At 40.1% G+C, this 27,879-nt stretch overlaps 1 protein-coding gene across 1 annotated transcript in view; it reads right to left on the bottom strand.

The window, feature by feature from the left end:
- MTHFD1L (methylenetetrahydrofolate dehydrogenase (NADP+ dependent) 1 like) overlaps positions 1–27,879 on the bottom strand; it is a 154,335-nt gene that overhangs the window by 4,686 nt on the left and 121,770 nt on the right. The gene's annotated exons all lie outside the window — the stretch shown is intronic.

Genomic DNA, 27,879 nt, shown 5'->3' with positions numbered 1-27,879 from the left:
AGGCTGAGATATGAAGCTAAAGCAACCAAATTATCTCAAACTACGCATAATTAAGATCCTGATCTAGCATAAGACACCACCATCTGTGTACTTTTAAACATGTAAATAGTTTCATGGACTTAAATTACACAGTTAACTACAGCTCTGCTCATGCTACTTATAGTATTACTTACAACTGGCATTTTGGCAGCAATTAAAGATATGTGGATGACATGGAAATCTCGAGGTGCTGGTCCACAATAGCTTAAGACACTTTAAATCAGAGGTACCTCAGCTTCTCACCTCCCCCGCATCAGGACACCCCCCTTCTCCCTTGTGAAAGACATGTCTGGAGAGCAGGTTCAGCAGAATAATGCTACTTTTCAATCTGCTTCATCTTTTCCTGTTTCAGCACTTGTGCCAGGAGGGGCTTCCCCATCCCCAGTGCCAGCACTGGCACAGGGTAAAAGCTATGACTGTGGAGCTGTTTTTAGGCAAGACCAGTTTGGACCAACCTGAACCACTTTGGATTGACACCCTAAGTCTGCCTAAGACAATGGTTGGAAGCCCAGAGTATCTCACCACATTTCCACTAATTCAAGGCACTCTAAAAATAGCATTTGGGCTTAAGGAGTCCACAAACCCTTTTGATATATTAATGTATAGGTGGAGGATAGCCCTGCTATATTAGGCCCTACATTAATAGCCAAAGAGATGAAAGACCTTACAATTTCTGGAAACAAACATGGAGTTCAACTTGGCTTGACTGTTTGTTGTATTAAAGCATTAAAACTGAATTAATAGATGCTAGATTTTGAGAAACAAAATTTTAGCTGGGGCAAGTCAGCAGAGCTCACTAAAGTTGGTGGTTAATCTGACCCCAGGAGGTAACCTTCAAACACGGCTATGTAGAAAAAAATTACACTGGCTTGAGTACTGAAACACTTCAAACACAATAACCTAAGGAAAGGGTCAGATTAGGGTATACTATCATTATGTGAGCTAAAATCCATTGCTGAAAGGGGACAGTTTTGTCCTGTGAATCCCCGGGATGACTCTCCCTTGGAGCAGGCTCTAGCACTCACGTTACTGCAACCAACCTCATTCAACCACTGAACTGATGAAAATACACGTTTCTGTGGCCAGGGTTAGTCAGCTGATGAATTAAATCTGCTTACTGCATGACCAGATCACCACCAGGCCACTGGCTGCAGGGGAGCAGCCAAAGCACACCATGGCCAGCCATCACCTCCCAGAAGAGAGCACAGGGCCAGGCAGCTTCCTCCCTCTGTCCTCCCTAATTAACCAAGGAACACAGATCACCTATGGTGTTTTTCTCTGGCCAAAGGCAAGCTCTAACAGGCTAATTGGCCTCAAAAGAGGAAAAATACATGACCACCATCCTAGCTCCTCTAGAGAGCCGGATTTACAGGCACCCCTTGGGCTGGAGCAGGCTGTTTTTCTTTACGTCAACCTGTTCTGCTGCATATTCAGTGACGGAGTTAGCATCTCCCATAATGCTTCAGCCTTGCTCTGAACGCTTCTGCAATGTTTCCATCGTGAGAACATAAGTAAACTGTAAAACCTCTCTACCGTAGTGCCACCTACTTCTTAGATCTCTACTGCCATTTCAGAGGTTAATCCCACATTGGGAAGGGGGAAAGGAGCTTGGGGAGCTCAGTACTGGTGCACTTGAGATCTAGCTCTGAGAAAAAACAATGCAATGAGCTCTTTTAGAGGACTCGGTACATTTCCTCTGTTTTAAAATATAGTCCTTCCTGATCTTTTGTTATAGCATGCGGCATGATTAAAAAACAAAACTGTCAGTTTGCACGGACCAAACCCTGCCACTGATTGCATTACATCATTTTATTGGCTGACATTGCCTTGGTATCTTAGCTAAGCTAAACCATCTTGTTACTATTCTTTATCTGTGGGCCACACTAGTTGGACTACTATATCATTACGATAACTGAATTATTTTCTGTCTCAGATTCATCCCAGTTTCTGAGCTAATGCTTGACAAGAAACTGCCTTAATGAATTACTGGGAGGGGAATGAACAAATTGCCAAAGACAATTTTCTAGTTACTCTGTGCATGGCAGTTCTACATCCGAAAGTAAACTCCCAAATTTCATGTTCCTCCTCCTCCCCACCCCCCTCAATATATCTTCAAGCTGGCCAGTCTTAATTTTCCCTGTACAATAAAAACAAGAATCAGTTTAGGGGAGTTTTTCCTTATTTTTTTAAAAGAAATGTTAAAAACTGTTCTACATGAGTGGTTTGGATTTGTTTTTTTTTCATAGGCCCAGTTCTACACCGGTGTAACTCCACTGTATTAACTAATAGAAACCTATTACATCTATAAAATGTGAATATCAAACCAGTTTATCGCCAGTTCAGGGAATACAACTATTCTTATATTGAAAATTTAAGTCAACAAAAGGGAATGAGTTCATCTGAATTAAAATCACTGCTGCATAAAATTAAGTAAAAGGCAAAAAAAAACACAGAGGAAACACTTTGGGATGAATACCTATGTGAATTACAGAGTGAAAATAAAACACATCCTGTCACTGTCCCTGTGGCCCAGATTTCCAAACAGGTAAAGCCATGTAGATTTACGATCATTTCTCTCTGCTCTCATTATTTGGACACACAGAGGTAACATGCAGCAGAATCTATCCCTTTTTCATTACTTCAAGGTCAATAGGAGGCTGGCTGAGGAGATTACTACCGATTATTCCCTCTTCAGCGCTCCATTTCTTTCCTGCAGCCAAAAAGGCAGGAGAGAAAAGAGGGCTCAGTCGGCTGCGAGGCTGAATCGAGGCTTCAGCTGACTGGCTTTCCACACGGCTGCAGGCTCAGACTGATTCTCCTCCCTTTCACTGTTTTCCATGATGCTGAATGAAGGCATTAACGAGTGAGCTCACAGGCTGGCCTTAACCCCAGCTGGCATGACCCAAAAGCATCCCTCTCCCTGCCCTAAGTAACAGGAGCCTCGATTTGTGTGCACGATGTGGGGGATGCTAGCCTGCCCCTCTGCTGCAGCACATACCCTACCTGCACAGTAGCTGGAGGACTACCTCCATCTCTCCAAGGCTTTCTGAGATAACCACTTACTAAAACTACTTCATTTCTAAAACTTGAAAAAAGGAGAATGAACAATGAAAGAGAAAATATGCCTAAAAGATAAATCACTTTGGTAATCTGCAGGTACGTACAACATGAAAAAACCCACATACAGCAGCTTGATAGGCATCTCGTGCAATATACACCCTCTCGATATTGCACAGAGATCAGCACAACTCTCCACTCTAACAACATTTGGATTACATATTGGTAGCTACACATCACCACACAGTATGGCCGTGAGAAAAGAGCAGGGTAAGAAGCAGTGAATGACAACATGTTATCCACTTAAGACCACAAACTGAATTTAGGTACCCAAAATAATCAGTACTTAATTTGGCCAAAACGGTGACTATCACACTTTCCCTAGGAGAAGGAATATATAAGGCATAAACTTTGTACCTTAAGTCTTAATGCAATGCATGTGAATGCTTTATGCAAAAAAAAAAAGAAAAAAAAAAGTTTTACGAAGAATTCATCCAGCTGCTGCCTAAAATATATCATTTAGGAATTAACAGGAACTAGTTTTGTAGTAACTTGCCAGAATCAACCATTTTCTTTGCAAACTGTGCAACTGTCTACACATCCATGAGAGCAAATCAAGAGCAGAAAGACGATGTGAAAAATATAGTGTCTATTTATTACTAGGGCACTCTATGTTTAAGAGGCAAAAGCAGCAAGTCTTACAGTCAGCTATCCTGAGGATCATTTATGCTCCCAGAAGTGCACAACTGTTGGAAGATAAAATACAATTTTAGTTAAGAAAGCCTAAGGCTACTGTTATTTATACTAGGCATTTATGATCTTCCAGAAGTTTACTTATATGACTAAACAGAAAAACCATAAGGACCTTCCTTACAAGAGGAGCATGCCAGTTATTTTTAAAGAAGCTATATGAAAACTCTGTTCCACACCCTCTCCAAGAACACATCCACTGTCACTGGAAGAGTGACTAAGTTGAGCTTCACTGGAGTTTCATTTAAATTACAGTTATGTGTTGACTTGTAATTTTAGTTGGCCGTAAGGTCTACGTAACAGTTGCAGTCTAGTACTAAGACTCTGCTAGTCAGGTTTGTTATGGTCCCAAGAGGAACTATGCTGCTTAACTTCCTTTTTTATCATACAAATGCCTATCAGTGGTTGACATATCCTGTCTTTTAATTCAGATGTGTATCCATCCATCCATATATATGTGTATTTTTTATCTATCTATATGAAAAATCGTATTAGGATCTGAGATCACCTTAACTGGGTTAGCACAATGGCATGATTTGCAAAACAGATGGTCCTGAGGACTACGTCCAATTCATGTTTAGTGTCTTTTTCTCCTATAAGACAAGATGTGTCTGTTTTACAGGCATAGCACGGTTCCTAAATAGAGAAAGAAAACCAGAGGAATCCGTACTTACATAAAGTAGGGAAAATATGATCAGAAGATACAAAAAAATCAGCAAACAGCTCATTGAAGAAACCTCCCTATTCTGTGGCTTATGGAGTTAATGTATTTGACAAGAAGTGCAAGTAATTCAGATTATCTAATTGTATCCTTTTATTAATTAAACAAGCTAAGACAACCCACAACCATTTTAGACTCAAAATACTACAGAAAACAGATGTTGTTTCTCAAGAGAATCTAGCATACACATGACTGCGGATAACTCCTCAATAAAATCTGATGGGATGAATTGCACATCCCATACTCCCTCAGCAAGAAACAATACAAGAGGAAACTCAAGAGATTTATAAATAGCTCTATAAACCTGCATGCATTATGTACAACGTGCCAGAATTTGTTGGAATCCTGAGGTGGAGCACGAAGGAGCTACGCTTCAGTGTTTCAATAACTTTTCCTAGTGTGAGAGAGAACTCTGACAGACAGATTCACTACCACAAATTTGCTCCCCTGCAGTGCATCTGTCAGTCCCAATGCGTGCAAAGCTGAAAAGAAGAGCTTTCCTTCCTTCCTTCTGAAGAAATCCCTCCAGGTGTCTAACCTTGCCTGCCTTTAGGCACTGTTTATCTGGAGTGTCAGACTGACACCTGTGGTGCTGGCCAGGCGCTGGAAGCTGGCACCAGGGGAATTGCAATCCATGGAGTGGGAGAGAGAGATTAAGTCACCTCACTGCACTGCATGACTGGAGAAGTGAGTGAAGATCTTATTACTGGATGCCTTAAGGTCCCTCCACTCTCCATTTTACACCTATACTTGGAAATTTTTCATGAGAGTATCCATGCAATGAGGGTAGCAGGTAGGACTACAGCACTCTGAAGCATGCGACTGTGCAAACACTTCCAGTGAGTGGTCACTTATTTCATTTTCAAACTGGACTGTCCTACACTGCACAGGGGCACTCAGTGTGCACTGAAGAGGGAAGCTAGTGCACAAAAGTTAGGCAGCATATCCTAAGTGCCTTTGCTTGTAGTTTGTTCCATAGAATGGAAAATTCTCCCATTCTGTGGAGCTGCAGAGCTCAATCACTTCAGAGGTAGCTCATGGTTTGAATGATGGAAGAAAAAAAATTACATGAAAATGACAGAAAAGAATAATTAAGAGAACAATATTGCTTGTCTTAATTAACAATATTGTCTTAATTAAAAGAAATACAACAGAATGAAATGACCAAAATAAAATATGCATAGTATAGTCTACAGTCTCACACACATGTATTAAAGAAGAGAACCACACCAGACCAAAGACTGAACTGACATTCAAATGACCTTTCACCACCTCTTAAAAGCACAAAAACCTCAAACTCTCACATTAGGAAAAGCAGATGCACAATGGAGGCAAGTTGGGGCTTCCTTGGAAAAATATCAACCTTTAAAAACAAACTAATATGTTCAGCAATGGAAATGGCAATAATTTCTAAAAATTGACTTTAATAGCTACATAATGCTTATGAAAATAACAAGGATTTCTAAAAGCGGCTAAGCAGGGATCTTTAATCAGTGTTTAAGTAACTGTTTACTTGTAAGTTTTAATGAAAATTTGCCAAACCTGATGATAGCCAGAGGAGACAGACAGCGTGAAGCTCGTATTTCCTTCTCAAGAAATCTTTAACAAAAAAAGATCTTCTTGCAACATATAAGAACAACCACAGTAAGAAACTCAACATATTAGCAGCTTTCGAAATGATCAAAATAACGCTTGAAAAGATGCTGATGCTAACCCAACATGTGGTATTCCTTGCAATAAACAGCTCTGTTTCACTGGCATGCTGACTGATATCAGGTGCAGAAGTCCATCTGGCATCAATTATTCTATTATAATTGTCTCTAACGTTTCCACATTCTTGGCAATTGTTCGATTTTGTGAAAGGATTTACAACAACAAAATGCATGGACATTGCTCTTCTGCTATCAGCATCTGGATGATGTTATAAAAGTACTGAATATTGATTATACAATCCTGATTGACCTTGCTGCCAGGTGCTCAAGTGAGGCAGAAGTAGCTTGTGCCCTGTTACATGCTCTGAGGGATTACCAGGACCCAACAATTTACTCATCTTGAGCGGAAATAGTCTGAATCCAAAAGTGCTCTCCTGGGCACCCCAAGGAAAAAACCAAAAACCCCACAACAGCCCACATCTGTCCAGTACAGCTTTTGGAGAGACCTGTGGGTACATAACCAAAGGAAGCAGGGGATGAGAGGAATCGGTCAATGCTTGGTTGGCCAAGTTCTTGGTGAACGAGTCAGTGTACTACTGCTAGACCCAAATGTTGCTGTAGTGATGTGCTAAAGCACCGGAGACCCAGAACTGGCATTTTGCTAGTTATTAAATAAAATATTTAGGCACAGATGTAATCTGTAAAAGAATGAGCAATTTCCCCGATTAAGTAAAACATTTGTGACTCACACATATGACTGCAGTTCTCTCAGCAGGTTTGTCTCAGCTCATTTTCATTTTAGAAATTATAAAACTGTACTGGAAGCAGAAGAAAACGGTCTGCATAATAACAGCACAATGGGACCAATATTTTAAATTTTAGTTGAAAAATAAACCTCTCTGTCTCTGAGGTAGCACATTAGATGGTGTTAGATCAGTGTAGTATTTTTTCATACCATCCACAACACAGCATATTTCACAGGGTATTCAGAGCTGTTTTCTGCCTTAGATAGGTTAACTGATAAACAAAATACTACAAAAATGAAAGCTACAAAAACCGAACAAACCCCAAACCCCAAAATACTCCCCCCCCTAAAAAACCCCAAACCAACCCACAAAACAATAAACCCCAAACAACCAACCATGGAGGAGATAAAGGGAGAGAGAAAAACCAGGGCTACAAATTCCAGGTGACTTGTTCCAAAACACTTCCCTCCATCCCAGCCCACTCAAATCCATTTCCAGGAGTAATTGCTCCCTTGGCCAAGGTCTACATCCTGATTTTTTTTTCCCCCTTGGGCTTTCAGCGGAATCCCTGGCAGAGGATTCTGCTCACTGCCTCTTGTACAAAATCACCTCCTCAGCCAGAAGAAATCCTTCCCTGCAGCTCACTCCTGATGTCAGAGTCTCCCAGGGCTCTTCCCATTCTTGACAAGTGTCCAATATATCAGACAGTGCTGGAAGCACGCCTCTGAGGGAATAAATCTAGAGGATAAAGGCGTTCCTTTCATGTGCTGTTTCAGCAACAGGAATATCTGAAGTATTTGACGTTCACATGTACATAATTCTCCTGCTTTGCCTAGTGCTCGGGTCTCCTGACGAGGAGGAGGTGTCCAAACTGCTGCTTAGGTTCTGCTGAAAGCACAGCAGGTTTTATGGTATTTAGGGAGGAGAGGTCTCAGGGTGGATCCATCCCAACTACCTTGCATTTGCTCAGGGACTGGGCACCCTTCGTTTCCTCTGAAACCTGTTTATTTGTACTGATTATTTCTCTAGAAGGGCTGTTCCTCCACCTATGCTGGAGCTCATACTTTTCAATTTAAAAATAGCTTTGCAGTCAGCATTTAAGCAGTCTGACAAAGAAGAACCATAATGTGGAAGCAAAAATAAAGTAGAGTTTTAAGAGGTCAACTTTAAATTTTAAGAGGTCTCCAAAAGGCTGCTTAGAAAAATGAGCCTTAAATAACTTGTGCCAGAGCTCACACCTCTCAAAAATGGAGGAGCACAGAAATGCTTTGAAAAAGGCCAAAAGCCAGACTTGTGCACTAGTGGCCTTCAGAAAAGCCACCTTCTTTGCCAGTTGCCTGAACTGCACTAATAGCCATAAGGAGAAAGGAAGAAATTCTAGCCATGAATGTGTGACCTCATTCTCTTATGGCAATATTGATTTTCAAAGTTTCTCTAAGGAGATACTAAACCCCTAATTTCTGTTCAGTGAGAGAGAACCACGAGGTAATAAGCTGTCAGATAGATTTAACTGTCAAAGGAAACCAGACAAAATTTTGTTAACTGACGGACAGCACAATCTTTATCCTACAAACGTGTATCCTTACATAATATAATAAAGATTTCTATTCTTATATTTATAAACAAAATTACTTTCAGAGTACTTACAAATATGAATTAAATAAATTAAGTACATCTGGGAAATAAATGAAATAAGATCTCAATTTTAAAAGGTGAGTGAGACAGGAGGCATGAAAGGTTAAATGATTTGCCAAAAGGAGCTGAGGTGCTGCCAGAAGAATGGAACTTGAAATTGGTAACTGATTCTCATCTTAGTCTCATACAACTGAAAATCAAAAATAACTGTGCTAAATAGTAGTTACATTGCATGAAACATCTTTTTCTACTACACAGTGAAGCCTTTGTATCAATTTTTAAAAATGAAATACAACTTTGTCCATTTCTCACACTTTGCTCTGTATCAACTTGTAGTAAGCCACTTTTCTAACCACAGTTTCTGCAATATAACAAAGGGTAACGCTATATTCATATAAGCAACAAAAATGTTGTTAAAATGCCCAATTAAAATCAACCATATTTGGAAATACCCTTTTTTTCAGTCTGAAAAACAAACCAATCCCCAAACAGATGTTCTGTGGGTGGCATTCAGTATTTTTGCCAAATGAAGCATATAGAAGGATAAAAGAAGTGGAAGGTAATAATGAATTTCTGCATCCCAACACAAAACAAGTTAACACAACTCTTTTTTGTGGTGTGACAAACATCTAGTACAGGAACGATCTACGGGAACTTCTCAAGCATTAAAAGATGTGTAAAAGTGCCACCGTCATAGAAAGTTCATTTGTGTGCATACAGAGTAAACTATAAAAAGATTAAAACAAAATGATAACACAGAAATTAAAAACCAGTTAAGAGTATAATCTCTCTAATGCCAAAGTGAACAAACTAGCAGTCAAAGCCATGAGCTTTATTTACGTTTATGGTATAGCCCCCCCCCCCCAGCTCCTCCTAATCAAAACAAGACCAGTCTGTAATGAACTTCCATTTTTGGCAAACAAACCATTTACAACTCCACTGCTCGGCCAAAGGCATAACAAGCACAACCCGCAACACATCCACTAACATTCAGCTTGCCTCCTTCCCTCCCGGTGACCCCACGAACGAAGGCCCTCTGTGATGGCACACTGACCTCGCCGGAAGAGCTGCAATGCCCCAGCAGTGTGTTGCTACCCACCTGCCTGGGCAGCTTCCTTGAAGAGAGGCTGCTGGTGAGCAAGAGCGCTCCTCCTCTGATACAGTCATGGATCCTGCTGCCGTCTTATCATCAGCATCCCCTCCAGCAGCTGGAATTCCTGCAGTTATTCTTGTTTAAAAATAGTTTATTTGTGGGAAAACTCTGCTTTATCTTTGCTTCCATATTACGTTTCTCATTTGCCAGACTGCTTAAATGCTGACTGTGAAGCTATTTTTAAACTTATATTTTGGTGAAAGTTATTAAGAAATTTAGTTTTTTCTTCTTCCCAGAGAGACAAAGAGGGAGCTTATTTGTCTTCACAAACTCAGAGGGAGCTTATCTGTGCTGTCACAAACATGCCTTGATCCCATTCTGGACAGATTACCCGCAGAGCATTTGGTTTCCATGTCTACTCACTGCATCACATCTTTACTACAGGTGCCAAATACAATGGCATTGATGTTCTTTACTACAGTCTGGATCAGAGCTCTACAGTCAGCACAGCTCATTCAGGGTCTCAAGCACAAAAGCAAATCTGACACACGGAGTGCCAGCAGCATGATGTTTCTCTGATGCATACTAAAAAGGCTTTACTCTATTCCCTATGTGCCACAGCATGCTCTCTCTCCCTTGTGCTCCTGCTGCTTTGCTGCAACTGCGCGCGAGCCTGCAGGACAGTGCAGAGCACATGCCTGGCCACAACCAAGAAATATAGGAATGGGAAAAAGTCATTGAAGGCAGAAGAAGGTGGGAAGTATCTGTATCTGCTTTGCTGCATTTGTTTGTGAAGCATTGTCTTATTTTCATTTGCTTCAGTCTGATAACAAAAGCTCCTAGTGCCTTGCTTTCTACATGTACAGAGCAGCAGGGCATTGTGTACACACGGAAAACTGGTGCAGTGTGATCAATTAATACAGCAGTCACACACTTTAAATCAGCTGGAAGGCAGGCAGGGAGAGCACCGTATCACATCAGAGCAAATGTGCGCGACCCAGGGTTTTGTCTTTGAGAACGACTGGTGCCAGGTACTTATGGAGGAAAGCTAAGACTATGGAGGCTGACAAAGCAATCTCTGTCCAACACTGGGAGCTGATAGCTGAAGACTGACTGAGTCCGTGAACACTGTGCTTAGCGCTTTTTCCAAATGACTTACATTAATTACAACCCTGCATATTGTTGATGGCTATAACCTTTTAGAAGTCTTGTTAAATTCTTGGCCTCTATGGCTTTCCTGTGTTAATGACTTCCACATTTTAATCACATGTGAAAAAGTACTTCCTTCTTTTATAGAGGTATTAATATAGATGCCTGGCAACGTCTCTTCACAGACCAAAGAAATATTTCAAAGAAAAACTGGTTTCCAGGCAGTATGGAGACAGCTTCAGATAACCTCTAAATTCTGTGTAACGACACAGGGACATAATACAGGTATACATACAAATCTATGAAATTCACAAGACTTCAGATGTTACAGGTACAAGTTTTATATGAACACGGCAAATTAAAAATTCTTGGCTTTCTCAGTATTTCAAATATTAGAAACATGATAACAGGTCAAGAGTCCTAAACCTGTTTCTGTGAAGAAACTGAGAATGATCCAAGAAGCTTTAATTAAACAGAAAGAACAAAATAGTCAAATCGCTAAAGAATATGAACCTATTGCTAAATTGATTCAGGGATAACAGCTGAGCTCAGATAACAGCAATTAGCTTTAGGCACACATTTTAAGTCAGCAAGCCTATACAAAATACTACACATCATACTGTGTTCAAGCTGATGTGTAAAATCAAATTCAGTATCCTGTTTTCAGAAGGGAATGTCTACATATTAATGTGTGGCTGTACTACAGTGTCTGTAACATTCTTCTGCTTTTCAAGATTACTGTCTAGTTGCTTACCCACTAATTCAAATTTTAGCTGAAAAAGATACTTTACATGAATTTTCATCTTTGTGGGATCCAGATTATAATGCAGCAGTAACCTGGATTATGTACATCTAACAAATGCGATAACCTTCGCAGTCGAAAAATTTTCTCTTTCTTGTGAATAGTATGGCATTGCTCCTCTGGTTACAACTTTTGAGTTTCAACAAGCCAGCTGAAGTGGCTGCAATGTCACATGAATAAGGATCTTTACTTTTTTGTGGATCTGCTCGGATTACTGGGGAGGGCGATGAGAAGCCTGGCAGACACTGAAAAAACCAGCACAGGTCAGGAAGTCATTTCTGGGAGCAGATGTTTGTTCTAATTGCATTTACAGATGGATGCCATACAAAGGGAAGCTGGCATTTAACAGGTACTGTACTCAGATCCATTTCACTGTCATTAAGGCTACTATTAAAAAAAGAAAAAATCCCAAACAACTCAGTGAGAGAGAAGGGAAAATGACGACATACCTAGGGCACAACTCCAAATAACCTAGGAGATGCTCTGCAACATCCTTATTGCTCATTTCCTCTCATTAGATTTTGACCCTTGCCTATCTGATTCTGATATTTAAGGCTTATGGTCTCTTTGCTGGTGAAGACCCTTAAAAACCCACAGCAAGCAAAAGGCAACCCTTCACACTACTCTCCTCTCAGAGGGGGCTGTGGCAGGCAGGGTGTAGGAGCCCAGGCTCCTCCTCAAGGCAGCACAGATTTACAGCTTCCAGAGCACAGGCACCTGTACCCAAGAAGAGGGGCATGGCTGCAGCCCTGCCTGGTCTGGCCCCATCCAGTTCATGGAGGGGCTGTGTGAGATTAAGAGTCTGATTAACCAGCAAGAACAGTGGGGCTTGCAGCAAGAGATGAGACACACACTGCTGCCATCTCTCTCCCTCAGCTCTTGCTGCCCAAATATATCAGTCACTTCTCAACCAGCTTCTGGACAATCACTTTTTTTTCTGGAGTGACATAAGGCAAACCAAAAATAACAGAGGCTTACCTACAAAACACTGAATATAGTGAACTATAACCGTTTTGGACCTGAGTCACAAGCAGATCAGACATCCCTGCACTCAGGGCACCACCATCCCTCAGAGAGGCAGGGGCTGATATGGCTTCAGCAATATGATTTTCATTTGCAGACACATGTCTGTCAGAATCCTGAATCTCATACTATATTACCTTTGTGACTGATACTAAACATGTGTCTGGAAAGAATCAAGAATCAGTTGTCTTGAATCTGGGAGAATTTAAGAATTTTTCTTACTCAAGTGTCAAAAAATATTAAAATAACTTAGTACTTTATAATGTGGAAAGACTCCAAAACCAGGCAGCATTCCATGAACCTGCAGTGATAAGTAGAAGAATGGTTAGCTATAATAGAGATCTATAATAAAAACCCCAACCAACTGTCCTGTAAATTCTTTCCCATCTGAGAAAATACTGCAATTCCTCATGAAGAATGCCAGCAGCACAGTGTCATGCCAAATTTTTCTCTACAGTATGTATTTGGTTCCGAGTCAATCCCAGAGAAGACACCAGACAACATCAAAAAGGAAGCCTTTAATTGCCCTATGAAATGAAGATGACTATCCCCTTAGGGCTGAACTTTTATGAATATATCCTTGGAAAACGGTACCCCATGAAACCCCACTAGGCATTACACTGCAGTTATCTGGGATTCATCTTGTATACTACCTATTTTTTGTTTAAACTGTACTGGAAATCATGTTGAAAGGCCTACAGGAAAGCACATTTTTGGATTATCATGGCTTTTGGATCTGGCAAACGGAATTCAGAACACATCTTCAACGAAATGGCCCATTTGGCCTAAACAACCCAAGGAAACAAGAAAGGTGTTATCCCTTCAGAAAATGTCATTTTAAAGAGTACCAAATGTTTTCCAGTTGCAAGGCACACAAGGCTCAGCTAACATTTCTGGGTGGATTCAGTTTACCCAGAAAAAAGCATTTTTATCCTGGAATAAGAATGCTCACAGCCAGATGTACTAGAACAGCCATTCTGCTTAAATTTTAATGGTACCTTGACCCAGCATGACACGTGTGCATGTGTGTGGTGGGCGTTTGTGTGTATATTCACCAATTCTCCCATCCCAATTTCTCTCTTTTGGACTAGGGAGTAAAGCCAGTGTCCCAGTTGTGCCCATTGTGTAAAGCACATGTAAAGCATTAGGAAAAGGCATTTAAACAATTTGAAATAATTGCTGACATTTCCTTTAGAAAAAGTTGAAATAATCCATTCTTACTACAGACTTCTGCAGCAGCACATTTATCAGGAATATAAAGAAGCAAGGTCACTGACTGTCACAGCTTGCTCAGCTACCAGTGTTTCTTGTGTGGATGGCCTTTCTACATTCAAATTAAGATACCTTGCTGGTAAAATACACTGATACAATACCATTAGCACACCTTTTAGTGAGTGTGGCCCGTCTTCAAGAGCTCCCATCCCTTGGTTTATTATCTCATTCATTCAAACTGGCAACTCAGGAACAGAAACAAGGTTCCAGCTCAGAGGAAACAGTTACGGGGCTTGATGATCCTTATGCAACACGGACATTCTGCATTACTGACCAACCTAAGCTATTAAGAAGCCTTATTTGCTTGTGCCGACTTGTGGTCCCCACTTTTTTATGCTTCATCATGTAGGAAAGATAAATAGATACTTCAAAATGAGCTTCCTGGGACTTTTAATCACAGCTTCTACTCCTGAGTGACTTCAATTCAGATGGTAAAATGCAGAGCTGCTTGCCCAGTGCTTGCACTTCTGTTAAACCTCAGTGGTGGAAGGGAAATCTTCACCACCTCTTAGGGCTGCCAGCTTCTGCGCTGCAATGCTGCCTTGGCTCTTCTCCTGACATGACAGCCAGAGCACAGGCATTAAGGATAATTTAAATTTCCTTTTTGATTGAGATCACATGGCCAACTTGCTGTACACCAGGACTCCTGGGTCCTTCTCTGCAGAGCTGCTCTCCAGCAGGTCGACCCCCAGCCTGTACTGGTGCATGGGGTTGTTCCTCCCCAGGTGCAGGACCCTACACTCGCCTTTGTTGAACCTCATTAGGTTCCTCCCCGCCCAGCTCTCCAGCCTGTCCAGCTCTCGCTGAATGGCAGCACAGCCCTCTGGTGTATCAGCCGCTCCTCCCAGTTTAGTGTCATCAGCAAACTTGCTGAGGGTGCACTCTGTCCCTTCATCCAGGTCATTGATGAATATATTGAACAGGACTGGACCTAGTAGCTTTGATTTACCACTTTGAGTATCTTTCTCCATCTTACATATAATCCTTTACAGATTACATGTCCTCTTTACCAGCAGGGGAATATTTGAAGTAATACATCTATTTGTATAGCTGTGCCAGACATTCTTCCTAGGCTCTTCCTGTGCTGTGTTTGTAATTGTATCTGTCTTTCAAAAATTCAATTAAGGGACAGTTAATGAAAATTAATTAAATTAGTCCTCTGACAACACAAAGCAGCACCACATAGATAATATATTACAAGTTCACGATGAAGCAATGAGAGAGAAGCAGAAAAGTTCTGGTAAGTCTCTTTTGCATCCCTAAAAATAGTGAAGAAAGATGCTCTAAAGTTGCTTGTTAGAAAGGATGGGATGCGACACACAATGTGAAACAGCTGCTGCCTTCTAAATGAGGCAAGAGGGAAGCTAAAAAAAGAGAAAACAGAAAGGTAAAATGGATGTAAGTGTTGAACCCTGGATGTCTTCTCCTTATTCCTAATGAAAAGAACATCTCAGCATTTTTTTGAGGAAAGAGGGTGTAAATTATGTCATAATTGTACAAACGAGGGTTAAAAAAGACTATGTTCTTCGAATGGAGATAGCCATGAAAGGGTTCAAATAAATAAGTAAATCTGCAACATTTCATCAGAGAAATAGTTTTCCCACCATCCAAAGTGTTTTGTTTTCCAGCAAAGATGCAAAAATCCTCTAACACATTACACTATATATTGATGCAAGTTTTTTATGATTCTATTCCAGCACATCCAACGTATTGGGGTGGGGAAAAAGAGAAGACAGACAGAGGAAGGATGAAAGATTCCCTAATGTTCAGGAAGGCAGCCACTATGAACATTGACTAACTTATGCACCAATCAAAATGAATGTGCGGATATGCACAGGGATTTTATCCCCATGAACATTTACTAGTTGCTTCCTACTGTAGTCAAAGCATACTTATTCTTGACAATGTAACCTAGTTGTGAATGTTTCTGAAATCTGATTTAAATTACTTAATTTATTCTGAAAATATAAATCCAGAACTGGAAGCATCCTTAATTGTATACTGCCACTAAGGGTGTGTAGGTGTGCAGGTAGGTAGCATGTCCATACATGTGGGTAGGTATTCCCACTATTCTGAGTGCCTATGAAGGAAATGTTTTCTTGTCAAAAGTACACTATTTAATTATACAACACTTTTTTTTCCTTTCTTTATGGTATCAGCTATCTCAAAGCAAAATGATGACTGACAGGCTGAGTTGACAAGTTCAGTTATGTCGAAATGCTTGTATCTGTGGTTCACAGCACATTAGTCACAGTGTGTGCTGCAGAGTCCATGCATGCCCCACCTCTAGGTTCCAGCACTATAAATTGAGTTTGGGGATGCTGCCCAAGAACATAAAACTTTATCTCTAACATACAATGCAGCACTTTGTCTTGCTAGAACAGACACCTTGGATAAGCTTGCTCAGGCACTCTGCAGAGAGTTAGCACTGAGAATGGAGCGTGTGGGCTGAGTTTGCCCCAGCTTGCCTTCCTGAGACTTGCAGCATGGCTATTTCAGCAGCCGCATTTCCCTTTATGGCAGGGCCTTCCGGATCATCCAGTAACTTAACCTGCCTGTAAAGCAAGGCCATGTCAAACAGCCTTTCAGGAAAGGTGGGCTGCCCTTCTGGCACTCATCCTCTCAAGAGATGAAAATGACTTTATTTTACAGAATCAAATAGAAAAAAAAAAACCCACAACCATGCTTCCACACTGCTCTTTATACCGTATATACAAAAAGAGGAAATTAATATGGAATATAAATGTGCCATACCAATTACAGCTGATCACGCTTTTCAGACAAGCACCATTTAGCATCACCTGCCACCTGAACCATCAGCCAAGACAGGTATGTTTCTGCTTAGCTAGAGAAGAGGACTGTGCCAAGCACAGCACCTATTCACACCTAACCCCAAGGGACATAAAGATCTGTAAGCAACACTGTGCTTTGAGCTAATACTTTTAAAATGCTTCAGAGCAAGAGGAGCTATGAATATTGGGGGTGGGGAGTAAAGGGGGGCGTGAAAACCTTGTAACAGGATAGTTCAAGAAAATGAGAATCAAATGATGCATTTAAACATAGACCATTACAGTTCTGTTGTAAGCAACCAATTAACCTTCTTTCAAGTATCATAGGATCTAAGCACTCGTTAAATCAATTAATAATATGATACTTTATGCTAGTTCATCATGTGCTATTAGTAGCTCACTGTATTCTACCACAGTAACTCTTCTTTTCTCACTTTACAATAAAGCAATACTGAGTATCAACATTTTTGTTGTTTGTGTCAAAACCATGAAGTTGTAACTTACTGTTACTAAAATTGACTAGAAGTCACTGAGAGTAACAACTACAAAAAAATAACAATATAATTATAAGCAAAGCAATTGTTATTAAACCTAACAGCTGTTTTTTCCCTGAATGACATTAGGTATAAGCAGCTAAGTTCATGTGAGCTCCAGTCGCACAGTTGCAGCTTGTTGGTTCGCTGTGGGTAACCAGCAATAAATTTATATGATCAAACCCACTGAGGCACTACTGAGATCCTTTGGATCATAATGCAGGAAAACAGCTAACACAAATTTTATAGCTTTCAATAATCCTGTATGTTTCCTAGACCAGTCATATGAAACTAATAACATGATGAGACTTTATTCAGGAAGATCCTTGCCAAAGTGAAGGAAGATCTTCTAACTTAGGAAACAATGAGGGATAAACCCTCCACTAAAAGCATATTACGCCTGAGACAGGAAATAAATTAATTTCATAGCGTGATGTGAAAGCAGAAATATCCATTTAGCAGGCAGAAAGTGTGAGCTGCCTTCTCAGCATCACTGCTAATATTCCCCAAAACCAGAGGGAAGACCTGTCCCTGGCTGCATATGAGTCCAGGACCACTCTGCTCCTTCCTTGTTAATTTCTGACACAGCATAGCTCAACGCAATGTAAAGATGGCAAAGCACGTTAGCAACCCGCAGTATCTTTGGAAGCAAAAGCTAGCTATATATTCAGATGAACGTGCCATTAAGCCAAAGGGTATTAATTCAGGCATGGTGCTCGGCTATTTGCCATCTTATCAACTTTGAAACCACAGGTAGTCCTTCCCATGCCCACTGTGCCATATGATGTACCATCACAGGTCTCCATGCTGCACACAGCCACATGCTGCACAGAAGCCCACAGTGTGCAATGAGCCTCTCCCACTCACACTCCATAGGCTAGAAAATGCTATGCTCTTACCTTCGATGCTTCTCAAAAGCACCAAAAAGACAATTGATGAAAAGAATTAAGTAAGCATAAACACAAAGCTTTGGAGAAGTTTGTGTTTTAGTGGGAAGACTGGCCATCTCCTTTCAAAACATTAATGTCTTTCACACTGAGTTATGATGATGCTAATTTGACATAATTTTTCTTGAATTCTGCATTTCAAAATTCAGTTAGATCATAGTGGTGGCTACAATTCTCTTTTCCACATTGCATGCTTCCAGCCCTGCTCCATGGGCTGGGAAGCCAAGTAAGAAACAAACCAGAAAACACTGTTTCATTGCCAGACTGGGAGGTCATTAGTAAACAAATTCCTGATACCACCACCTTCAAAAGCCTTAAAAGCTCTGTGTCAGTGACTAGGCTACAAATGCTAATCCAAAATTTGAGTTGGCTTCTGAAGCAATCAAAATATGTCCATCCCTATACAAACTTCCAAGACCACACTTCTTCCCCTGTTCTCCCCATAAAGGCACATATGCCTGCCCACTTTCATGTCTAATACCTTGGCCCTCTTCCCAGAGCAGTGTGTGATATTCTCCTTCCTCTCTTTAAAGACATGACACAGAATCCAGCTGCAACTACACTGAGATTTGGCTACAAATACCATGTGCAGCATATCAGTTCCTGGAGCTTCCATTTTGACATACAAAGCAGTGTGCTGTTATTGCTGAATAAACAAAAAGATTACATGATAGCAAAACCAACCCACTTCTTTACAAAACAGTGCAAGCTTCAAATCAATGCTGCAAGGTATTTTGTAAAGGAGAATTAACGTAGAAGTCATATGGAAAGAAAATGGACTGGGATTGTGATGATAGGAGCATTTCCTTTGTCTAACTCTCTATAGTTTTAAGATCTAAGAAATAAAAAGGTCCATTTGGGAATAAAAAGAAAGTTCAATAATGAAAAGATTTTCAAAGCTCTGTGACATTCAGATACCCAACTGCCCTTAAAAATAACGGGATTTTTTAGTCCCTAATTCCTACCTAGCTTTGTAAAACCTCACTCTATGCAGTTCATTACTAGAATCAGTTCACCTGTATGGTACCAAATCAAACTTCAGCAATTCCTACTTCAACTTCATTAGACATTGAAGTTCCATAAAAAGTATTTTAACTGTGAGGAAGCCAGAGGAAATCGCCCTAACTGACAATGTCGGTGATATCCCCAAACAAGATGCCAAAAGATTTGCTTCTTGATTGTGCTACACAATTCCTTTGACTGGCAGCTCTGTCTCCTTCACCGTTATTTCAGCCCATCCCAAGAGAAAAATTCATACTTTTCCTGAATCAATTGTCCCATGGCACTCACTATAGGCTCAGCAGCAACAGTATGTGCACAACTGTAAAACATCTGGCATACAGGTGTATGAAATGGCATTTGCTTGCTGTCTGGCTAGTCAGCACACATTTTTTGGAAGGATAACAAACAGAGTAGAAAGACAGATAGTACTGCTGTGCTTGCTGTTGTAAGTTACATCTATCTTCAATGTTGTAATCTTCAGAGTAAGGCAGAAGAGTAAATGTTATATTCACATACTAAGAAAGAAAACTTTTATGGAAGACAAGCAAGGTCCTTCACTTTGGTACCAATAATCTAGCTCGGATCCTGGTTTATTTCTGAGGAGGAAGTGGGTGGGGCTGCAAGGCGCACTTTAAATAAATCCTTTTGCATGGTCTGAAATGGAATGGGAGCAAATACTTTCATTCACCAGCTTGAACTTACAAGTTAATGCCAGCAACATTACAAATGTTATTCTTAAATATAGCACTAAAGACAGACTAAACACAAAACTCTACAAAAGAAGTAAGGCTTGTATAAAAGCAAATTTGAAATGTAAAAGACAGCTTATACAGAGCACAAAAAACCCCATGTTTCTTTCAGCATAAGACATTAGATACTAGGAAAAAAATATGTAAAAAAATAATGTCATATTTGCCAAAGTCTTTGATTAGGCAAAATTGCTAATTCCAAAGCCATACTTAAAATAGCACAAGACAGACGTACGTGTCAAAAATGAGGATGTAACTCGTGCCCAATTCCTACCAGAAGCACAGCAAGCATACATGTGTGAGCTTTAACACAACAGGTGCAACAGTAGCCATGAAGACTTCAGCATGGACTAATAAACCACATACACATTCAGAATCCCTCAACAGCTTCCACTGCAACTGCTAGCTGCAGCTTCATCACTACCACCACCTGGGTATGTGTTTGCTTACTCACAGTACAAACATGTTAGATTCCTGCACATGTATCAGCAACAGACACAGGGTGGCTTGTGTTGTAGGTGAATGGAAGCAGCATTTGCTGTATGTCTGCTCATCCGCAGCAACTCGTGAAAGAAACTTGATGAGACACTGGTGGCACTGACTCTTTCTACCTGAACCAAGTTCTCAAAACAGCAGTCTAAGAAACAGATTTTCTGATTTACAGCCTATTAAATACAAGTGACTTAGTCCATATGACAAGTCAACATGACAATTCAGCTTGAAAACTCAATGTGCTTACCATCGCAAAACTCTGGGTTTTCCTCTGCTCTTCTCCCCTCTTTCTGTTAAGAAAGAGCACACTCTATAGCTATACATCACCAAACTCAAAATGTGGGCAATACACACAAAACCAACTGTGCAACCCAATGAAATTATCCAAGCGATCCTGAAATCAGAAAATACTGTCTTTTTCAATCACTGACATACACAACAAAATGTTTGCCTTGTCTTTCATAGTTAACTTTCTTCAGAAGGTTTTCTCCCCCAAAGAAAAGTCCCATCACTTTGCAGCTCTCAAAAACCTCCTGTTACTGAAATGAAACTGAATGACAACGGATATTAAATGGATAGTCATGAAGACAGCAAATATGAGGCAGTGATTTTAGAAGGAAGGGCAAGTCTTTACTACAAAGCAAAGCTCTCCAAACTTTTTCAGTACCAAAATGGATTGGCAGCATTAGGCAATACTGCTTTGTCAGACAGAAAACTGACAATATAAAATGAAATATAGGTAGGTTATTAAAACAGCAACCCTTGCTGCCAACAAAGTTTGCTGAAATTCTAATCAAGTTTCCAAACAGAATTCCTATTTGGAAGTAAAATGGAATGTCTCACCTATTGTCAGAAGCTTTAAGGCTCATTTAGTCAGTCCTGAAAACAAATGGTCGCAATATTTTCTTTAACTGATGTTATACAAATACTCACACGTTTCAAGTTACTTGTTTTTCTCCAGACTTTATACTTCTCTATCTTTGCTGTTAAGGCAGCTGGAGTCAGTTAGCAAATGTCTCTCATTTTGATACTCAAACAGCAATTCAGCTATATCCATAACTCTTCACAGAGGCTCTGTTCTCCATTGAGTTGTCAGTACAGGACCAAACCCTCTAAGCATGTTACTGGCAGCTTTTTGATTCAAAAGTAAATGCTAGGAAGATTTACCAGCAGAAGTGAATCTACTTTACCTCCTGCAAACGCTCTGTAGCTAGAGCGGGAAAGGTGCCACTCCAAACACTTCCAAAACAGATGAAAGATTACAAAAACCTTTCTTTTTGCTCGAGAGATAAGAATAATATTCTGAGGTATTACATCCATTGCTGAATCAGCAGCTACCTCTAACTTCTGTTCATCCATAAAGAACAATCTCCAACAGATGAAGCAAAGACCTGAAAAAGAGCTCGTTTTTACTAAATAAGTGGCAAGGAGTCAGAGGTGATATTCTTACCAAAAGAGTGAGTATCATTATGCCCTAATGCACCATCTATACTGTAGTGGTGTTTCATAACCTAATTTAAAAACAGACTTTGCAGCTGCTTGTCCTGGAGGATGTGTCATGGGATCAGTACTCAAAACGAAAGCAAAACAAATACCTCAGATGCTATTAAAAATTTCTGCTGGGAAATACCAGGATTTTGCTTTCAACTTTGTTAAAAGATTGGCAGATCCCTCCAAAAGGTTGCAGAAAAGTAGCTAAACTTCAAATTACAAACAATTTAAGGTGGGATTTTTGTTTCCTGTTATGGGGTTGCTTGATTGTAGTTATCATAATTTTTTATTGTTTTATTAAAAATAAGTAAAAAACCAAACCAACAACTTACACCAACCCTAGCGCTTCAGAATTGAAGACCATGTGAACAGCAGGGAGTGGGAAGGGTTAACCCATGTGTATTCACATAAACAGGTTGGAAACCAGTATTAAAGAATAGATATTCGGTGCAAAAATTAACACAACTCTGCATTCCTCACTCTGCTCTTTCCTACCCTGTACTTAACTCCCCACTCTGCCCAGGGACTCCAGGCCCCGTCTCCTCTCTGGAAGGAGAGGGCTGCAGCCTGAAGGGGATGGATGGGCTGTGCCTAGGCAAAGGCACACGATTCACAGGCAGTCTGCAGCACTGCCCTGGAGGGAGCATTTCTCATCCATGGCCAAGTGGCTGGTCCTGTAGGACTGCAGGAGCTTTGTGTTAGCTCTGTGTAAGCTAACTAAAGACCAGCAAATCTTTCTCTGATGTGATAAACTTGAATTTGTATATAAGTTCTAGTTGGTAGCTTTCTAGTATCTTTGTATTTACATCTGCCAGTTAACATGTGGGACACTAAATGGAAGGGATGTGCTAATCTGGCACTATGCTTAAGGAAATGCTTTTGAATAAATACAACAAGTGTCAACAACTCAAAGGATTTCAAGACTCAGGTTGTACTATCACTCAAACAATGCCCCAAGCAGCACGTACTGCTGCTAGCAATACTAGCCTGATTTCTACGAAACTCAGGTCATTTCCCAATTCTGTTGCTTATGATGGACAATTTCCTTCTCACCTGAGTACAGGGATTGTACCTCACTTGCACCTCCTCTGTGACACTGCAGAAAGTTACCAATGAAAATCACTGTGTAAGACATGGTGTGTCACTGCAAATACATCATATGCTATCCTATCAAATGGGAAGAATGGCACTGCAAATTGATCTTGAATAATACATTTGGGAGTTGCCATGGATGTCCATAGCGCAGTAAACATCTACTGCCTGCCATCTTGTTTGTCTGCCCACTGACAGAAAATTTTTATATAAATTAATCAACAGCTTCAACAATACACTTTTCACACACTTTATCTAAGGGTATGTGAAATAACTTGTGATATAAGTTAAAGAGATTATTCAAAATATGCAACACACCCCACCCCCACCGCCCCCAATCCAGTCTCCTTACTGTAAGGTCATTTACGACATACCTCATTTATATTTCATGAATGCCTCAACGCATAAATAGGCACACTAAGAAATCAACAACCACTTTTACAATTAGGTAATTGAGTCTGCAAATTGCAGTAAATATCCACAGTTCCTGGCTATCAGCTAAAGGCATTATTCAGAGGGGAATCTTAATCCAAAGGGAATGCATGAGAAAGACTGAAAAATAGCTAGGTATGTATGTACCATTGAAACGAACATAAAAATTTATTTCAGGAGAGAAGTAAGATATTCATTGGAAAATTATTATTGATTGCTGTTTCTGGAGAGGTAAAGCAAAATTATTAAATAGAAGAATCAAAACATTTAAAGTCTAGAGCTGGAAGAAAAAAAAGGCATTGAGAAGAACATGGCTTTGAAGACAGGACAGAAAATAATATGCCATCTATGAAATTATACACAAAATGGGTAAGTAAGGGCCCCTTCACAGCAAAAGAAACAACTAGAAGCTGTGAATCCCAGTGACTCTCAGGTGCCAACAGGATGGAGAGGCAAAAGGCAAAAGGCCTGTTGTCAGCAGCCAAACGGTATAAAACAGCACATCCAGAACCAACACATGGTGCCAACTAATGAAAGAGGTGATGAGATTTGTCACTGCAAGGAGGCCTGACCAGATCACCCAAGCACACCTGTCTTGATACCTGAACACTGCAGGGAACCTGCACAGGCATATATTGGTTCTTGGGAATATATGGCAATGACAGCCACAGGGACTGAAAACGATTTCTGTTTCCCCTCCTGATTTTGTCTTAAAATTTCCTACACTGCTGCAACACTATTCCCTGTATCTCTAAAAACTATTTATTCTCTGAAGGACAGACAGGAAAACAGCACAGTGAGAAGAAACAAGTGTTGGAAGGAGAATGAGAGGGACTGGCGAGCCAAGGGGAAAATACGTCCTGTGCAAACAGGGATGGTATCAAAGCCACTTGTCAAAAAGTAGCCAGCAGCAGCAGAGGAAGGACTAGCTGAACTAACAGACAAATGGCAGAAGATCTCATCAGTAAAATGCAAAGAACAGAGGGATATGACTTCAGAAGACTACTGCTAAAAGATGAGAGATAATGAAGCAGCAGTAATGATATTATACAGCCCTTATAATCACATCTCTCTGAGGCCTGAGAACATGTATCACCTCTAATGCGGCACAAGCAATATCCATTCCAGTAGCCTTAACTTCAGGAACAATTCTGCCCTGGTGCCTGTGAACTACGTAGAATTCCCATTTTGAAGACCTCGAAGTCTAAACTGCCAAAGCAAACAAGGAAAGGAATATTAAGATGTTGAGGGTTTCTGAGAAATATGTCTTTAAAACAGCAGTAAGGAACTACTTATTAAGAATTTATCATATGCATCTTAAAACCCATTCTCCATGGAATTAGAAATCAATATGCCATTGCATCCAAAGCCAGATAATTTTAAATGTAATTAATCTTTTATTCCATGGAAATTATATAGAGCTGTTAAAACTGTGCAATGAAAATAGCAATCTTTAGAGGTAGTGAAAAGGCAGAAATATTTACATCTGATTTCCTTTTTAGGAAATAATTTTCTTCCATTATTTCTACAGATTAAAAAAAATTAAATTTCAGCAGCTAGTTTCTTCTTATAGAAGTCTAATCCTCCTACAGTTTCTTCTACACATGTATCATGAGATACATGAAACAGAAAAGGATAGGTCCAAGATACATTCATGTAAAACAAGCACATTCCTCCCCATTTTATCTTTAAACACCAGAAAAGTCAATTAGATTTTGACCTGTTTTCCATAAAACTACAAAAATCCTTTGAGTTTTATTGGTCTTCTGTTGGTTTACAACAGCTCCTGCAACCTTGTTCATCATTTGTAAGAAAATTGCCCTCCTATAGCCCTTGCTTTACACTTCCTCAGTTGATTTATCTTCTGAAGTTCTCACTGCAGTAAGTTGCATCAGACTTACTTAATACGTGGAACAATGCTAAAATGAAGTACCTGGCAAGGCTTCCCTATGACTTGCATTACCAATGAACACATTAACTCATCTGTTTAGAAGAGCACACCTAATCACGACACCAAAAGAGAGCAGACTCAGATTGCCTTACTCTGAATGCCTGGTAGTTTCTCTTCACTTTACAAATGAGCATTTCAATTTCAATTTAATACGATCCTGTAGGTAATTTTACGTCATACAAAACGACACACTAATGCAACACAACCAACAGGTCACTCACAGCATTGGCCCATACAAGCGAGATCTTCACACTTCAGTTAAAGTGGTTTTAGGTAAAGGTTTGAATTAATTTTACAATTTAAACAAATGTATTTTATGCACTTGTCAAACTTTTCTCCAAATTCACTCTTAATTTGTCAACTTTTTATCTGATTTTACCTGTAATAAATTCCTTAAGGTTTCACACAAATTGCCTTTTCACCTTCTTTTTATTGTTTTTCACAAAACTGCAGAATAAAGCCTACTGGAAGGCAAAGTACATTTTATCAAAACAATTTTAACAAGTGGAAGCTCATTCTGCGGCAAGGGCTAAATTATGTTTTCCAGGGATCCCATTTGGCAGGAGTTTAACACTGCAGACTGCCACGGTTTCTAGAGATTATGCCTGCAGTTAACACAGAGTCAGCAACAGCAGCCCATCAACAGTAACACAAGATGGGAAGGAGAGCTACGGCAGAGAGCTGAAGATCAGGAAGAATTCAGTGCTTTTTGAGACTGGATTTAGGATGTAACAGCTTACATCCTAACAAGCAAGTAGCATTAAGAACACACCTTTAATTCAGTACATTCCCTGGCTCACTCTCCCCTGGAAGAAGCCAGAAGTCCTCTAATTGACATCCTTCCCCACCCTCTCTCCATTTTGTCAAGCCTGGAAGAACAAAACATGGTGACACTAATGCAAAAGGATGTAACACTTCATAGTCAAGAAGTAAAATGTGGGTTTGAGCAACACAGAGATGGGGCCAGCAAGTCTCCTCATTACAACTGCACAGGCACAAGAAAGGAGGTAACTACACACATGCTTTGGGAGTAAGCATATTCCCACACTTCTGCACAGGCATTGCAGGCACATGGAAACACCTGCATACTTTGAATGAACTCGGGACAATTCAAGGGCAGGCTCATTTTGAAATTTTGACCACACAGAAAAACCCTGCATTTGGATGCATACGCCTTTCAGTCCAGGACTGATCCCCATAAGAGCATATATGTGGTTACTGTTTTTCTTTTAATATACAACTTCCTCTTGGCTGGATCCCCAAAGTTGTAAATTGCACATTCTATTTGTAATATATGCCATAATCTGGTTTTCCATTTTGTTTCCATAAAATGTAAAGTTTTATGGTGCCAACAACATAGCTAAATTCTCTTCCTTTAAGTAAAAAAAAAGCCCTTAAATTGCAATTTATTCTCGTGTATATCCTGAGCTGAAACATAAAACTGTTTCTACTTGATGGACCCAAAAGCATACGCTTGATTTCTGTAATACAATGATGGAAATTTTTTTCCTCCAGCAGCTTTTCTGCTTTCCAAACGAGACACATTCCCTTATGTCAAAAGTATCAAAATAAAGCTTCCAGCTGCCAAAACAGCTCGAAGAAGCAAAAAGGAGGGGAAGAAAAAAAAGGAGAAAAAGAGGAGAAAAAAGGTTAGGCTTTTGAATGCTATCATGAAGAGCTGGTGGTCATCTATGGAATTATATTAATTTGTTGCAATAAAGTATAGTAAAATTGAATGCAACTAAGACAGATTATGCACGGTTTAATGCAATGGGTAAAAAAAATGCATGCATTTTCAATGCAGTCCATAATCCAAACAAAATGGGGATAAACAACAGAATGATGTTTCTTAATACTCTGAACAGTCAATAGAAATACCTCTTGTTCAATTACAGAGAAATTTTCCACGAACACCTGATGATTAAACTAAATGCATCCTTCTATCAATGAATTCATGCTCACAATTTACATTTCACTGTACATACAAGGAAATTCTTCTTACATCAAATGATGACTGCTCCATTCATTGCACTCCACCTCCAGTAACAACATTATGAATTGAGTCAACATGTATAAACTCATGGGTGGAAAACTGCCTTTTCAACATAAATACACAAAAATTCTTAAAACACTTTCAACAAGAAAGAGATACCACTCAAAATGCTGGTCAATGGCAAACCTGCGTAGGAACTGAACTGTATAGTACATCCATTTCCTCTGGATATTTGAACAGTGCATACAAGAGCCTGAATACTCCGTGGTAGGGCAGCATTTCCGTGGGCAATCACAAAATAGTAAAAAGACAGGAGAGCAGAAGCATTATGAAAGCTCCCCCTCTACTCCCCACCTGGAGTACCGTGTTCAGCTCTGGAGTACCAGCATAAGAAAGACACAGACCTGCTTGAATGGATCAAGAGGAGCGCCATGAAGATGACCAGGGGGCTGGAGCACCTCCCCTGTGA

Source organism: Leptosomus discolor, chromosome 2, assembly GCF_034619465.1.
Source record: "Leptosomus discolor isolate bLepDis1 chromosome 2, bLepDis1.hap2, whole genome shotgun sequence".
Lineage (NCBI taxonomy): Eukaryota > Metazoa > Chordata > Aves > Leptosomiformes > Leptosomidae > Leptosomus > Leptosomus discolor.
This window is presented reverse-complemented; position numbering and strand designations above follow the sequence as displayed.